This window comes from Acinonyx jubatus, chromosome B3, assembly GCF_027475565.1.
Source record: "Acinonyx jubatus isolate Ajub_Pintada_27869175 chromosome B3, VMU_Ajub_asm_v1.0, whole genome shotgun sequence".
In the NCBI taxonomy this organism is placed as follows: domain Eukaryota; kingdom Metazoa; phylum Chordata; class Mammalia; order Carnivora; family Felidae; genus Acinonyx; species Acinonyx jubatus.
This window is the reverse complement of record NC_069386.1, coordinates 9,301,531-9,316,267: the sequence shown is the minus strand read 5'-3', so window position 1 is coordinate 9,316,267 and position 14,737 is coordinate 9,301,531. Positions and strand designations below refer to the sequence as shown.

The following is a 14,737-nucleotide window of genomic DNA, read 5'->3' as shown; positions in this document are numbered from 1 at the left end:
GTGGGAGACGGCACCCAAATGGACAAGCTACAACTTTAAAGGGGCAGAGCACTCCCATTCCTAATTCTAGAAGTGGTCTATGCCAGGTCATTTTACCCTGTGGCCGCAAAGTCAGGAGTGGAATCCTTTGGAGCCTGGTGGGAGATATCAGTCATTCCAGGAGATTCAGCTTAAGAAGGTAGCAAAACACCAGGTCTTGTGAGTTGGGGAGGATGGTCCCTGAACCTCAGCCAATTAGTATTTGGAGGCAGTGGGATAGAAGGCAGAGAATAAAACAGAAGGAACTGAAACAGAGATGGTGGATTTATTACCCATGTTGGAGAGAAGCAAGAATGTGTACGACTGGTTCTATGACTCTTCTAGGACAGTAGGTATCAAGTGTGTTTGGAAAACAAGATTATTTGGCTCATGTTGGTAGGAGACCAATAGTAGGTTCTGGTCATTAGATCCTAGTCCTGGAAACATAACTTCCTTTCAAGTCCCACTGGATGGGGGAAGTAGGAAAGAGGTAATCCATGCATCTCCTGCCCATGCTGAGATTGTCCTGGAAGGTTTTGGGGGAAGGGCTCTGACTGAGCTGCACAGGCAGAGGAGAGCATTCAGGTGGGGTTGACATAAGGTGTTATTTAGTACAGAAGCAAGCATCCCAAACGATATGTTCCTGATCTGAAAGAATTAGGTCTTGTCTCCTCAGATTCATTGACATTCTTTTTCCATATTACTGATGGTATAAATAATATCACTAGGTGTAGAAATAATGAAAACGGACATTTGGGTTGTATTTCATAGAGCTTGACACATTTTAACAAGCATTATGTCCTTCATCTTCACAAAAACTCTGTCCATTCAAACTTGGCTGATGTTTACTGAGCTCTTACTATATACCATAATCTGTGCTGGGTGCTTTTATATCTGGTGTGGTCCGCTCCAGATCCCTTCTTTAAGGATCGTGTCTCTAAAATCCCTTACTTGTTGCATTGAACGGGATTCACCCAAAGAATCAGAATAAATATATAATTTATTTTCTACAAGGAACTGACTTGTGTATTTGCAGGCATAGGCTAAGCAGGCATAGGCACATGCACCTCCATGTGCATAAGTGGGAATCCCAGAAAGACCAACTGAACCCTGCATCTGTTCTTGTTGTCTCTGACCTTGATGATGAGGGTATCCTACAGGGGCCAGAGTGTTTCTTCATGGAACTGAACACACACATACCTGGTCAGAGAAAAGGAAGAGAAATCCAGGGGGAAGAAGAGAGCAACTATAAGACCAGCTAGAGAGGCAAAGTCAGCAGATCAGCAACAACATAAGTACTGCAAAATAGCTACAAAACACAAGTGTTACAGAATCCCAACTCCTGGAGAATCTTTCTTGGGGCCGATGCTAACAAGAAACACACAGATGAAGGGAATTCTGGGAAATGTAGTTCAGCCTAACCAACTGGGCACAGAGCCAGCACACCTGTTCTATGTAAAGCGGGTTTGTTTCCGGTATTAGGGCAGGGAGTGGGGCTGGACCTGCAGAAGGGAGGGCTGGTCTGCAGCATGCAGAGAGAACATAGGGTCAACTAGACCTTAGTGACCATGCAAGACAGGAACTTCATGTCTTAGGTAGGGCTCACTTTGCTGATGCATTCTGCTAAATTTTCAATGAAATGGGGCAGCATGTCTTGACCTTGAACAATTAGCAGGGAAACATGGAGTGCTGCCTTACTTAAGCTGATGGGTCATTTATTCACTCGGCATTTATTTGTTGGCTGTGTGGTGGTGTGGTTCTGTTGTTTTGTTTCACAAGGGACATTCCAGCATCACATGGGGGAACAGCTGAATCCTTTGGCATCCCAGTTGGAAGAGCTAATTGTCACATACTCCTTATCCCAGCAAGCCTGTGCCTGGCAGACTGCCTGCCTCAACCAGGTGGGCACCTGGCCACTCGGGGCATGTTCCCTGACATGCGGAAAACGTCTTCCTTAGCAAATTTGGTCTCAGGTAAAGGACATAACTGGGTCAGCCCAACCCTTACCTATTTAGACTCAAACCCCAACAACGTGTACCTCGAGCAATGTGCTCTTTGGGAATCTATCACTATGCACACTGCAGGGTGAGGGGAAGGACCTCTGTCTTGGCTCGTCCAGAATAGCTGGAATGCACACTTACTGACAGTACGGTCATCTGTCCAAGCTGGGATAGGCAGCATGGAGCCACTTTTGAAATTAAGAACAGAGACTAAATGTCCTGGTGGGTGACAATTCCTGAGGATGAGCGTGGGGACGTTTGGATCAGCAGAACCTATTACTTGGTCCAGGAATCAAATCCACTGGGCCAATGGCAGGTCTGAACACCTGGAACAAGATTACAGGCCCTGCCAAAGTCCTCTTCATGGAGCTGGGCTCTGATATCGATGTGTTCCCTGGGAATTTCTTGCCATTTTTAATCTCTGTTCTTTGATCTTTGCTTAATGGGGGAAATAAAAAAGCTTTGTGTGTTCCAACTGGAGAGACTGGACTCCCAGACTAGGAAGTGGAGCTCAGGCAGGCAGACCAGAAAGGCAGAGCAGAACCTGTCTAGGGCTGCAAATTAGTATATCCCCCTTTGCCAGCAGGCTTTCTTCTCTAGCCAAGGGCAGGTGATGACTTTTTAGGCTTTTTCTATAAATCAATCTAGATAATTTTATCTAATGTCTCTGTCACAGAGGAAGGTAGGGGCGACTTTCAGAAGTTCAGATACGTTGTTCAGCCCCTGACAAGTAGGCTGAGCCTTGGGGCCCAGGAGGAGGAAGCTCCAGACACCAATGTGGTTCTTGGCAGGGCAAAGGTTTGATCTTTAAAAAAAATTGATTTCCTTTTCTGAGAGGATTTAGTAAGTTATTCTGTGCATTATCGCTGAACTAGTCAGCTGTGTCCCTGGGCCTCTGGAATTGCACTGAGAACCAGTGGGGACATCTGAGAGAATGAGTTCTTTTTGGATCATTTGGGTGGTGAACTTCTTCCAGTTCATGGCAGTCAGCTTGTGCGAAGTCAAAGACAGAAGATCCAGCTTGAGGATTTCCTGGACTTTTAAGACCCTTTACTGGTTATGAGCAATCCTACCTCCCTACCACTCAAAGACATTCCAACCCATCAACATCCAATGAATCAGATCTACTCTAAAAAAGTGTGTGTGTGTGTGTGTGTGTGTGTGTGTGTGTGTGTGTGTGTGTGTGTGTGTCTTTCATTTCCCTGCTTAAGCAGGGATGTTAGGACCTGGGTGTGTGTCATGTAGAAGATGCCACACAATGTGCTCAGGGAGACACATCTAGGTGCATTTGCCTTTTCGTCCTGCCAGCCCTGAAGATTCTGATAGGGAATGTGCTTTCAGAATGTGTTTTATCAGTCCACTCCAGCAGAGGGCTTTGACAGAAGAACCCTTGACTCTAGGTCAGGAGTGCATTCCCCACCTGCTCCTTAAAATAGACTGTGTGTCCTTCACTCTATCTTTATGAGTGGTTTAGACTTGATCTGCTCTTTCTGACACCTGTCCTGTGCCTTTCCCCCATTTCTATTTGCTACTCCTGTCTATGCCCTGATGATTCTGGGTCCTATCATTTTTCTTTGAGACCAAAAGAAAACAGTAGCCCTTGTTTTGGGGGAACCAATTCCCTCCCTCCTTCCTTCTTTCTTCCTTCCTTCCTCTTCCTTCCTTCCCTCCCTCCCTTTTTTCTTTCCTTCCCCTCCTTCCCTTCTTCTCTTTCTTCCTCTTGTTCTCCTTCCTTCCTCTCCCCCTCCTTTCTTTCCTTCCCTTCTATTCTTTCTTTCCTTCCTTCCTTCCTTCCTTCCTTCCTTCCTTCCTTCCTTCCTTCCTTCCTTCCTCCCGCCCTCCCTCCCTCCCTCCTTCCCTCCCTCCTCTCTCCCTCCCGTAAACCTCTTCTGAATACTAAGAACTGTGCCAACCATGAGGATTCAAAGTCACATATAATGTGGTCTGTACTTTGAGGAGCTCCTAATGTTCTAAGGTTGACATTCATTTATATTCAGTTTAACAGCTTGTTCTATGCATCCAGTCATGTGATTCTCTACTTGCGTTGTATATTTAAACTGTGTTAGCAACAAGACTGCTAAATCCCCATTAACAGAGACTACGATTTTGCATGGTTCCCAGTGCCTGTTTCAGTGGTACAGATGAGCTTCCACATCTATAAAATGGAAATAAAATGAGCTACTTCCTGGTCCTGTGGTGAACTTCAAGTTCCATGATGTCTCTAAGTGCACAGCCCCATGCCTGGCCCAGAGCAGGTCTCAATAAGTGATAGCTATTATGGTCTGTGGTTAGAGCAGCTCGGTAAATACTCCTGCAACTCATTGGAAATGTGTTGACTTGACAGATGGGCAGAGACAGGAGGTGAAATTCAAGCCCACTGACTTGTTAGTAGAGTAGCTCCAAAATTGGATACCAGACAGAGCAGAGATATCCTAATGCTGCCTTTGTTCTGCTACAAGTTGAAGCACATATGCAAAGTTGACTTCTCAGGAGAGCATGTGGAACTACGAAATTCACTGTCAACAGCAGGATCAATCTGACTCTGGATTTGCTGAGATGATTGTATACATGATGATGCACATATGACCTGCATTACCACGGGAGCAAGAGCAATGCTGGAGGAACACTTATGAGAATTAGACCTCACTTTCATACAGACTGCATTAGTTTTCCAGAGCTGCCCTAACAAGGTACCATGGATGAGGTGGCTTAGACAATAGATATGTGTTATCCTTTGGCACTGAGGGTTGAAAGTCCAAAGCCAAGGTGTCATCAGGATTGGATCCTTACAACACTGTGGGGGAAGGATCTGTTCTGGGGCTCTCTTCTTGGCCTATGGATGGCCATGTTCTCCCGTTGTTTCTTGCTGTCGTCTTCCCTCTATGCATGTCTTTGTGTCCAAATTTCCCTTTGTTATAAGGACACCAGTCATACTGGGTTGGATTGTACCCTCATGACCTTATTTCCACATGATCACCTCTGTCAAGTTCCTATGTCCAAATAACTCGATATTCTGAGATAATGAAGGTTTGGATTTCTTTTTTGTTTTTAATTAATTTATTTAATTTACATCCAAGTTAGCTAATAGTGCAACAATGATTTCAAGAGTAGATTCCTTAATGACCCTTACCTATTTAGCCCATCCCCCCTCCCACAACCCCTCCAGTAACCCTCTGTTTGTTCTCCATATTTATCAGTCTCTTAGGTTTTGTCTACCTCCCTGTTTTTATATTATTTTTGCTTCACTTCCCTTATGTTCATCTGTTTTGTATCTTAAAGTCCTCATATGAGTGAAGTAATATGATATTTGTCTTTCTCTGACTAATTTCACTTGGCATAATACCTTCTAGTTCCATCCACATAGTTGCAAATGGCAAGATTTCATTCTTTTTGATTGCCAAGTAATACTCCATTGTTTATATATATACCACATCTTCTTCATCACTTCATCCATCGATGGACATTTGGGCTCTTTCCATACTTTGGCTATTGTTGATAGTGCTGCTATAAACATGGGGGTGCATGTGTCCCTTCGAAACAGCACACCTGTATACCTTGGATAAATGCCTAGTAGTCAATTGCTGGGTCGTAGGGTATTTCTATTTTTAATTTTTTGAGGAACCTCCATACTGTTTTCCAGAGTGGCTGCACCAGTTTGCATTCCCACCAACAATGCAAAAGAGATCCTCTTTCTCCACATCCTCGCCAACATCTGTTGTTGCCTGAGTTGTTAATGTTAGCCATCCTGACAGGTGTGAGGTGGTATCTTGTTGTGGTTTTGACTTGTATTTCCCTGATGATGAGTCATGTTGAGCATTTTTTCATGTGTCAGTTGGCCACCTGGATGTCTTCTTTGCAGAAGTGTCTATTCATGTCTTTTGCCCATTTATTCACTAGGTTATTTGTTTCTTGGGTGTTGAGTTTGATAAGTTCTTTATAGATTTTGGATACTAATCCTTTATCGGATATGTCGTTTGCAAATATCTTCTCCCATTCTATCGGTTGCCTTTTAGTTTTGCTGATTGTTTCCTTCGCTGTGCAGAAGTTTTTTTTATCTTGATGAGGTCCCAGTAGTTCATTTTTGTTTTTGTTTCCCTTGCCTCTGGAGACATGTTGAGTAAGACGTTGCTGCGGCAAAGGTCAAAGAGGTTTTTGCCTGCTTTCTCCTTGAGAATTCCTTACATTTAGGTCTTTCATCCATTTTAAGTTTATTTTTGTGTATGGTGTAATAAAGTGGTCTGGGTTCATTTTTCTACATGTTGCTGTCCAGTTTTCCCAGCACCACTTGCTGAAGAGACTGTCTTTATTCCACTGGATATCCTTTCCTGCTTTGTCAAAGATTAGTTGGCCATACGTTTGTGGGTCCATTTCTGGGTTCTCTATTCTGTTCCATTGATATGAGTGTTCTTGTCCCAGTACCATACTGTTTTAATGATTACAGCTTTGTAATACAGCTTGAAGTCCGGGATTGTGATGTCTCCTGCTTTTTTTTGTTTGTTTGTTTGTTTTGTTTGTTTTCAAGATTGCTTTGGCAATTTGGGGTCTTTTTTGGTTCCATACAAATTTTAGGATTGTTTGTTCTCGCTTTGTGAAGAACGCTGCTGTTGTTGATAGGGATTTCATTGAATATGTAGATTGCTTTGGGTAGTATTGACATTTTAACAATATTTGTTCTTCCTATCCAGGAGCATGGAATCTTTTTCCATTTTTTTGTGTGTCTTCTTTCATAAGTTTTCTATAGTTTTCAGTGTATAGATTTTTCACCTCGTTGGTTAGATTTATTCCTAGGTATTTTATGGTTCTTGGTGCAATTGTAAATGGGATCAATTCCTTGGTTTCTCTTTCTGTTGTTTCATTGTTGGTGTAGAGGAATGCAACCAATTTTTCTGTATTGACTTTATATCCTGCAACTTTGCTGAATTCATGGATCAGTTCTAGCAGTTTCTTGGTGGAATCTTTTGGGTTTTCCATATAGAGTATCATGTCATCTGCGAAGAGTGAAAGTTTGACCTCCTCCTGGCCAATTTGGATACCTTTTATTTCTTTGTGTTGTCTGATTGCTGAGGCTAAGACTTCCAATACTATGTTGAATGACAGTGGCGAGAGTGGAATCCCTGTCTTGTTCCTGACCTTAGGGGGAAAGCTCTCAGTTTTTCCCCATTTAGGATGATATTAGCACTGGGTCTTTCATATATGGCTTTTATAATCTCAAGGTATGCTTCTTCTATCCCTACTTTCTTGAGGGTTTTTATCAAAGAAAGGACGCTGTTTTTGTCAAATGCTTTCTCTGCATTCATTGAGAGGACCATATGGTTCTTGTCCTTTCTTTTATTGATGTGATGAATCATGTTCATTGTTTTGCTGATATTGAACCAGCCCTGCATTCCAGGTATAAATCCCACTTGGTCGTGGTGAATAATTTTTTTAATGTATAGTTGGATCTGGTTGGCTAACATCTTGTTGAGGATTTTTGCATCCATGTCCATCAGGGAAATTGGTCTATAGTTCTCCTTTTTAGTGGGGTCTTTGTCTGGTTTTGGAATCAAGGTAATGCTGGCTTCATGAAAAGAGTTTGGAAGTTTTCCTCCCATTTCAATTTTTTGGAACAACTTCAAGAGAATAGGTGTTAACTCTTCTTTAAATGTTTGGTAGCATTCCCCTGGAAAGCCATCTGGCTCTGGACTCCTGTTCTTTGGGAGAGTTTTGATTACTAATTTGATTTCTTTACTGGTTATGGGTCTGTTCAAATTTTCTATTGCTTCCTGTTTCAGTTTTGGTAGTTTACATGTTTCTAGGAATTTGTCCATTTCTTCCAGATTGCCCATTTTTGGGGAGTATAACTTCTCATAATATTCGTGTATTATTGTTTGTATTTCTACTGTGTTGGTTGTGATCTCTTCTCTTTTATTCTTGGTTTTATTTATTTGGGTCCTTTCCTTTTTCTTTTTGATCAAACTAGGGGTTTATCAATTTAACAAAATTGATAAATTTTGATTATCAATTGATAAAATTAAATTGATAAAATTTAACAAAATTCTTTCAAAGAACCTGCTTCTGGTTTCATTGATCTGTTCTAATGTTGTTTTTGGTTTCAATAGCATTGATTTCTGCTCTAATCTTTATTATTCCCTGTCTTCTGCTGGTTTGGGGTTTTATTTGCTGTTATTTTTCCAGCTCTTTAATGTGTAAGGTTAGGTTGCATATCTGAAACCTTTCTTCCTTCTTTAGGCAGGCCTGGATTGCTATGTATTTCCCTCCTATGACCACCTTCGCTGCATCCCAGAGGTTTTGGGCTGTGGTGTTATCACTTTCATTGGCTTCCGTGTACTTTTTAATTTCCTCTTTAACTTCTTGATTAGCCCATTTATTCTTTAGTAGGATGTACTTTAGTCTTCAAGTATTTGTTATCTTTCCAAATTTTCTTGTGGTTGATTTTGAGTTTCATAGTGTTGTGGTCTGAAAATATGCGTGCTATGATCTTGATCTTTTTGTATTTGTTGAGGGCTGATTTGTGTCCCAGTATATGGTCTATTCTGGAGAATGTTCCATGTGCACTGGAGAAGAATGTGTATTCCACTGCTTTGGGATGAAATGTTCTGGATATATCGGTTAAGTCCATTAGTTCCAGTGCATCATTCACAGCCACTGTTTCCTTGTTGATTTTCTGTTTAGATGATCTGTCCATTGCTGTGAGTGGGGTGTTGAAGTCTTTTAGTATTATGGTATTACTATCGATGAGTTTCTTTATGTTTGTGATTGATTGATTTATATATTTGGGTGCTTTCACATTTAGAGCATAAATGTTTACAACTGTTAGGTTTTCTTGTTGGATAGACCCTTTAATTATGATATAATGAACTTCTTCATCTCTTGTTACAGTCTTTATTTTGAAGTCTAGATTGTCTGATATAAGTATGGCTACTCTGGCTTTCTTTTGTCCATACCCTTACTTTCAATCTGAAGGTGTCTTTAGGTCTAAAGTGGGTCTCTTGTAAACAGCATATAGATGGATCTTGTTTTCTTATCCATTTTGTTACCCTATGTGTTTTGATTGGAGCATTTAGTCCATTGACATTTAGAGTGAGTACTGAAAGATAGGAATTTATTGCCATTATGTTGCTTGTAGAGTTGAAGTTTCTGGTGGTATTCTCTGGTCCTTTCTAGTCTTTGTTGCTTTTGATCTTTTTTTTTTTTTTCATCTTTTCTCCCCTTCAGAGAGTCCCCCTCAAAATTTCTTGCAGTGCTTTTTAGTGGTCATGAATTCCTTTAATTTTGTTTGTCTGGGAAACTTTTTATCTCTCCTTCTATTTTGAATGACAGCCTTGCTGGATAAAGAATTCTTGGCTGCATATTTTTCCAATTTAGCACATTGAATATATCCTGCCACTCTTTTCTGGCCTGCCAAGTTTCTGGGGATAGGACTGCTGTGAACCTGATCTGTCTTCCCTTGTAGGTTAGGGACATTTTTTCCCTTGCTGCTTTCATGATTCTTTCCTTGTCTGAGAATTTTGTGAATTTGATGATATGCCTTGTTGATGGTCAGTTTTTGTTGAATCTAATGGGAGTCCTCTGTGCTTCCCAGATTTTGATGTGTGTGTCTTTCCCCATGTTAGGAACATTTTCCACTCTGATTTGCTCACACAACCCTTCTACCACTTTTTTCTCTTTTCATCTTATGGGACCCCTATGATTCTGATATTGTTACTTTTTAATGAGTCACTGATTTTTCTAATTCTTAAATTGTGCTCTTTTGCCTTAGTCTCCCTCTTTTTCTGCTTCATTATTCTCCATAAGTTTGTCCTCTATATCGCTGAATCACTTCTCTGCCTCATTCATTCTTGCCACCGTGTCATCCATTCAAGATTGCAGCTCAGTTATAGCAGTTTTTATTTCATCCTGACTAGCTTTTACTCCTTTTATCTCTGCAGAAAGGGATTCTAATCTATTTTCAACCCCAGTTAGTATTCTTATTATTGCAATTCTAAATTCTGTTTCAGACATCTTGCTTGTATCTGTGTTGATTAAGTCCCTGGCTGTCATTTCTTCTTGTTCTTTCTTTTGGGGTGAATTACTTCGTTTTGTCATTTTGAAGGAAGAAAAGGAATTAAAGAGGTAAAAAAAATTAAAATTAAAAAATTAAAACAACACACACAAAAAGTCAAATAAATGATGCTAGATCCTAGGTGTATTTTGGTCTGGTTGTTGCAAGGAGCTTGATAGATTAAAGAGGTAAAAAAGAAAAGAAACATTTGAAAATTTGAAAAAATGGATACAGTGAAATAGAATAAGATGAAATGATGGAAGTAAAATAGAATTTGGAAAATTTACAAAATGTGAAAAATATAGTAGAAAAAATTTAAAGAAAAATATTTTTAATAAAAAGTGAAAATAAAAATAATTTTTTTCTCTTTCTGTTTTCAAGAAAAAGAAAACAAATGAAAAAGAAGAAAAAAATGGAATAGATGGACCAGTGAACAGACTGAAATACAATTGAAATTGCATCGTTTTCCCTTAGAAGTCAAACTATGAAGCACTTTATAGTCCATAAACTAAGCAGGGGGAGAGACTTGTGTTCCTGAAGAGTGAGGTTGGCCCAGTTGGGCGGGGCTTAGTGTAACGGCTCCATTCTCCACTAGATGGCGCTGCTTAGCTTACGGGGTAGATTGTTGTGGTGCTTATAGGTACGTATGCGCGTGCGCGGTAGCAGTGGCAATGGCGTCACGCATCTACCCAGTCTCTGTTACTGGAACCCTGTTCTCTCTGATCAGCAATCGCGCAACGTCCTTTGCCCCGGGCTACCCTGCACTGCCCGCTTTTACACCCTCCGTGACCAAGCCGTCAGGTTGCCAGGTGGCACCTCCTTCCTGAGTTTTACCTCCGATGCGGCTGTGTTTCCCCACCCCTCACTTCTGAGGGACCGCGGCTTTGACCCGCTCCGCTCCGCCCCTCTGCGGGAGGGTCTCACCCAGACGGCCGGGTGCCGGCCGCCCGCAGGAATGTTTGTGGGACCCTGCTGCTGCCAATGCCCAGAGACCTCGGCCGGGTGCCAGCCACCCCAGAAAAAGTTCCCGCGTTTGTGTAGCAGCAGCGTTTCAGGGACTGTGGAAAATCACAACACACACCTGGCACCGGACTTCACCCCAGCGACCTTGTTCCAGCACCAGCCAATGTGGTTGTTCTCCAGGGTCTGCTGGGACCGGGTGGCTGCACGGCCTCTACCGAATGTCCTTCCAGCAGGGGAACCGCTTCTCCCCGTGTGGCCTGAGAACCTCCCAGACCCCACTCTGCTCCTGAGGATCCGCCCTTCCCACCAGATCTCCGCCAGGTAACGAGCTGCGGAGTTGCAGACTCCGCACTCCCCCTGTTTATAGTCTTAATGGAATTTAACTCCTCTCTTTTTTCCCTTTTTTGTTCGGTCCCTGCGGCTTTTCCGCTGTCTCTCCAGCTGCTTTGGGAGGGGGATGCTTTCCGATACTCTTCCCTCCCCCATCTCCGTCCTCTCTCCACAAGCAAAAACAGCCCCGCAGCTTCTCTCTCCCCCAGTTCACTTCTCCGCACCGTGTACCTGCCAAGTTCTGTGGTTCAGGTTGTGCAGATTGTTGTGTTAACCCTCAGATAAGTTTTCTAGGTGTGCAGGATGGTTTAGTGTTGGTCTGGCTGCATTTCAGGGATGCGAGACACACAAAAAACTTCCATGTGTTCTGCCATCTTGGCCTCTCGATCTGGATTTCAATATATGAATTTTGGAGGATTGGGGGACACATTTCAGCCCATAATACAGACTGTGGTTACTATTATTTCCCATCCTTTAGAGAAGGGGAATGGGGGCCCAGGGAGCTTTGGGATGGCCTAGCAATGGACCTCACATTTCTGCTAAACTTGTAGGTCAGTGGGCTCCCGCAAAACTGGGGCATATCAAGTAGCTCTGAGGCCTTGGGGTTAGGGTCCTCCAAATAGGCATGGAGTTGGTGTGAGTATTTATCCCACCCAGGAAGTGTGTTTGGATTTCAGGCCAAGTGGACATGTTATTCAGAAATGCAATCAGGCTTTTCCCTTTCCTCTTACTTATCCACTTTCAGGGTGATGATGGTGCCGATGGTCACGGTTACAACCACCACCATCGCCTACATCTGGCTGGTGGTTTGTGATTCTCCAAGGCTCTTTGTACGCATTACCACTTTTCATCCTTACAGCAACCCCATGGGATAGGCTCAGGTTTATAAACCCTCATCAAAGCCCCTGGGGCCAGAGGTATTCTGGAAATTCTGAGTTCTGCAGACTTAAGAAAAGCAACCACGGCACACGTCCTGTTTATGACAGAACAGCCTTCGTGCGGTCAGGGGCAGCACTTGAAATCAAACAGCAAAATACATAAAACTTCACACCAAATTGTATCAGAAGTGATAACCAAGAGTCTCTTACCCATTTGAATCAGGTTCCACTGTTGACCAGTTTTGAAAAACCTTCCGTTTTCAGAGCTTCATGAATGTGAGTGAATTTCAGGCTGTGGCTAGGGGATCACAGGCCTGTTGCCATTATGATCCCTTTGCCAGATGAGCAGGTGAAGTCACAACCTCTCTTGTGGAGATGAGTCAGCCGGACCTTGAGGAGGAAGCCTGAAGGCCTGTGGCAGAGCGCTGTCTGAAGGACATGGGCAGCGGGGCACCAGTTCCAGGCCTCCTGCCTCGCTGTTCCCCTCTCAGTGCAGGCTGGTGCTTGGTTGTGATGTGTGCTGCCTGTGCAGTGAGAATGGAACCAGCCAGAGGGGTGGCCGGCCAGGGAGGTTGGTCTGGGCTTTGTGGGGCTCGAAGCTTGTGAGACGTGGAAGGTGCTCTTGAGAAGAGGGGTACAAAATTACAAACATAAAGTTAGGTGCAAAATGAATTTTTTCGTTAAAAAATTTTTTTAAAGAGTGGGTGCCTGGGTGGCTTAGTCGGTTAAGCATCCGACTTCAGCTCAGGTCGTGATCTCGCAGTTCATGAGTTCAAGATCCACATATGGCTCTGTGCTGACAGCTCAGGCCTGGAGGCTGCTTTGGATTCTGTGTCTCCCTCTCTCTCTGAGACCCCTCCCCTGCTCGTGCTTTCTCTCTCTCTCTCTCTCTCTCTCTCTCTCTCCTCTCTCAAAAATAAATAAACATTAAAAATTTTTTTTAAAAACGCTGTCAAATTGGGTGCCTGGGTGGCTCAGTCTGGTTAAGCATCTGACTCTTAATCCTGGCTCAGGTCATGATCTCATGGTTTGTGGGTTCGAGCCCCATGGTGGGCTCCATGCTGACAGTGCGCTGCTCAGGATGCTGTCTCTCCCTTTCTCTCTGCCCCTCTCCCACTCACTCTCTCTCTCTCAAAATAAATAAATAAATGTAAAAAAAAGCTGCCAAGTCAACTGGAGTATGTGTGTGAGGGGGTTTATGGGAACTTTGTGTATTTTCTGTTCAATTTTTCTGTGGACCTAAAATTGGAAACAGTGTGTTAATTAAAAACAAAACAAAACAAAACAAAACAAGCTACTGAATAGCTTAGATATCACACAATCTAGAAAGGGAACATTGTATTTATTTATTTTTTAATTAATTACCTACCTGCACACCTCCATCATGGTTTTCTTCTCTGCCTGTTGTGGCTGTGTATTCTTTGATTTCCTTTTCACATGACAATGATTTTGTAATATTTTTAGAGAGAGACCATAAAATCATATAGGACGATGATTCAGTCTTCCCTGCAGTAAGATGGATCAAATTGGCTTTTCATTATTGAGAGCTTAGAAATGTTCCTTTCAGCGTCGCAACTCTTTATTGGTAACATCATGCAAATTGTTAAGATTGTTGACAAATCTGAGATAGCTCTGCCAAGTTTCTTGCAAATATGCACCTTTGTTTAACCATGGGGACAGCCTCGCTGGGGAGAGAAGATCCCCCCTGCAAGTGAGATTTCTGAGCAGCCTGGCGTGTGGCGGGTAGAGAAGCTACTCACATCCTGTCTGCTTCTCACGAGAGCAGTGATGCTGTCTGTCATCCTACTAGAGGGCCATTCCTGCCCTGGCTTCCACACCAATCCTTAGGTAGGAGGAGTTTTCCCAGTCCTGTCTTCCCAAAGCACTGGCTCTCATTTGGGTTCTGGAACTACGGTTCAGCCGGCTGGGCCTCTGTTTGACTTGGATATGGTGCCTCACATCCCAGCCCTAGAAGGCAGGCCCTGTCTGGCCCTCTCCCTGATCCCCTCTCTGACGACCTCTTTGTGGAGGGCACTCTGAGCTGCCTGCCTGAATTTCTGAGCATACTTCTCCCTCTCAAATATGAGCTCCCTGGTACAAGAGGTGTGTATTTTATGCCCCCATGTTTGTGACCCCAGCAACCAAGATAGTATCTGGCATAGAAATGGTACTTGGAATGGGGCATCTGGGTGACTTTGTGGGTTAAGCGTCCGACTTCGGCTCAGGTTATGATCTCACGGTCTGTGAGTTCCAGCTTCAGGGCAGGCTCTGTGCTGACAGCTCAGAGCCTGGAGCATGCTTCTGATTCTGTGTCTCCCTCTCTCTCTGCCCCTCCCCTGCTCAAGCACTGTCTGTCTTTCTCAAAAAATAAATAAACATTAAAAAAAAAAAAAAGAAATGGTACTTGGGAAATTTAGAAGAATGGAGGCATAGATGAGTCATAGAGGGCTGGGCTTGCTTGATTGCCAAAAGGCATCTGGGAGCCCTCTGAGCAATAGGTATAGATG

General features: G+C 43.1%; 1 protein-coding gene across 2 annotated transcripts in view; it reads left to right on the top strand.

Moving 5' to 3' along the window:
- The window catches only part of AGBL1 (AGBL carboxypeptidase 1), a 938,649-nt gene that overhangs the window by 20,162 nt on the left and 903,750 nt on the right, over window positions 1-14,737 (top strand). The window contains exon 3 of one of the 2 annotated variants that reach the window (XM_053223586.1): window positions 10,441-11,343. The gene's annotated coding sequence lies outside the window, so the exon portion shown is untranslated. Of the gene's footprint in view, window positions 1-9,884; window positions 11,344-14,737 lie in introns of those variants that run through there. The other variant, XM_053223587.1, reaches the window with a different exon arrangement.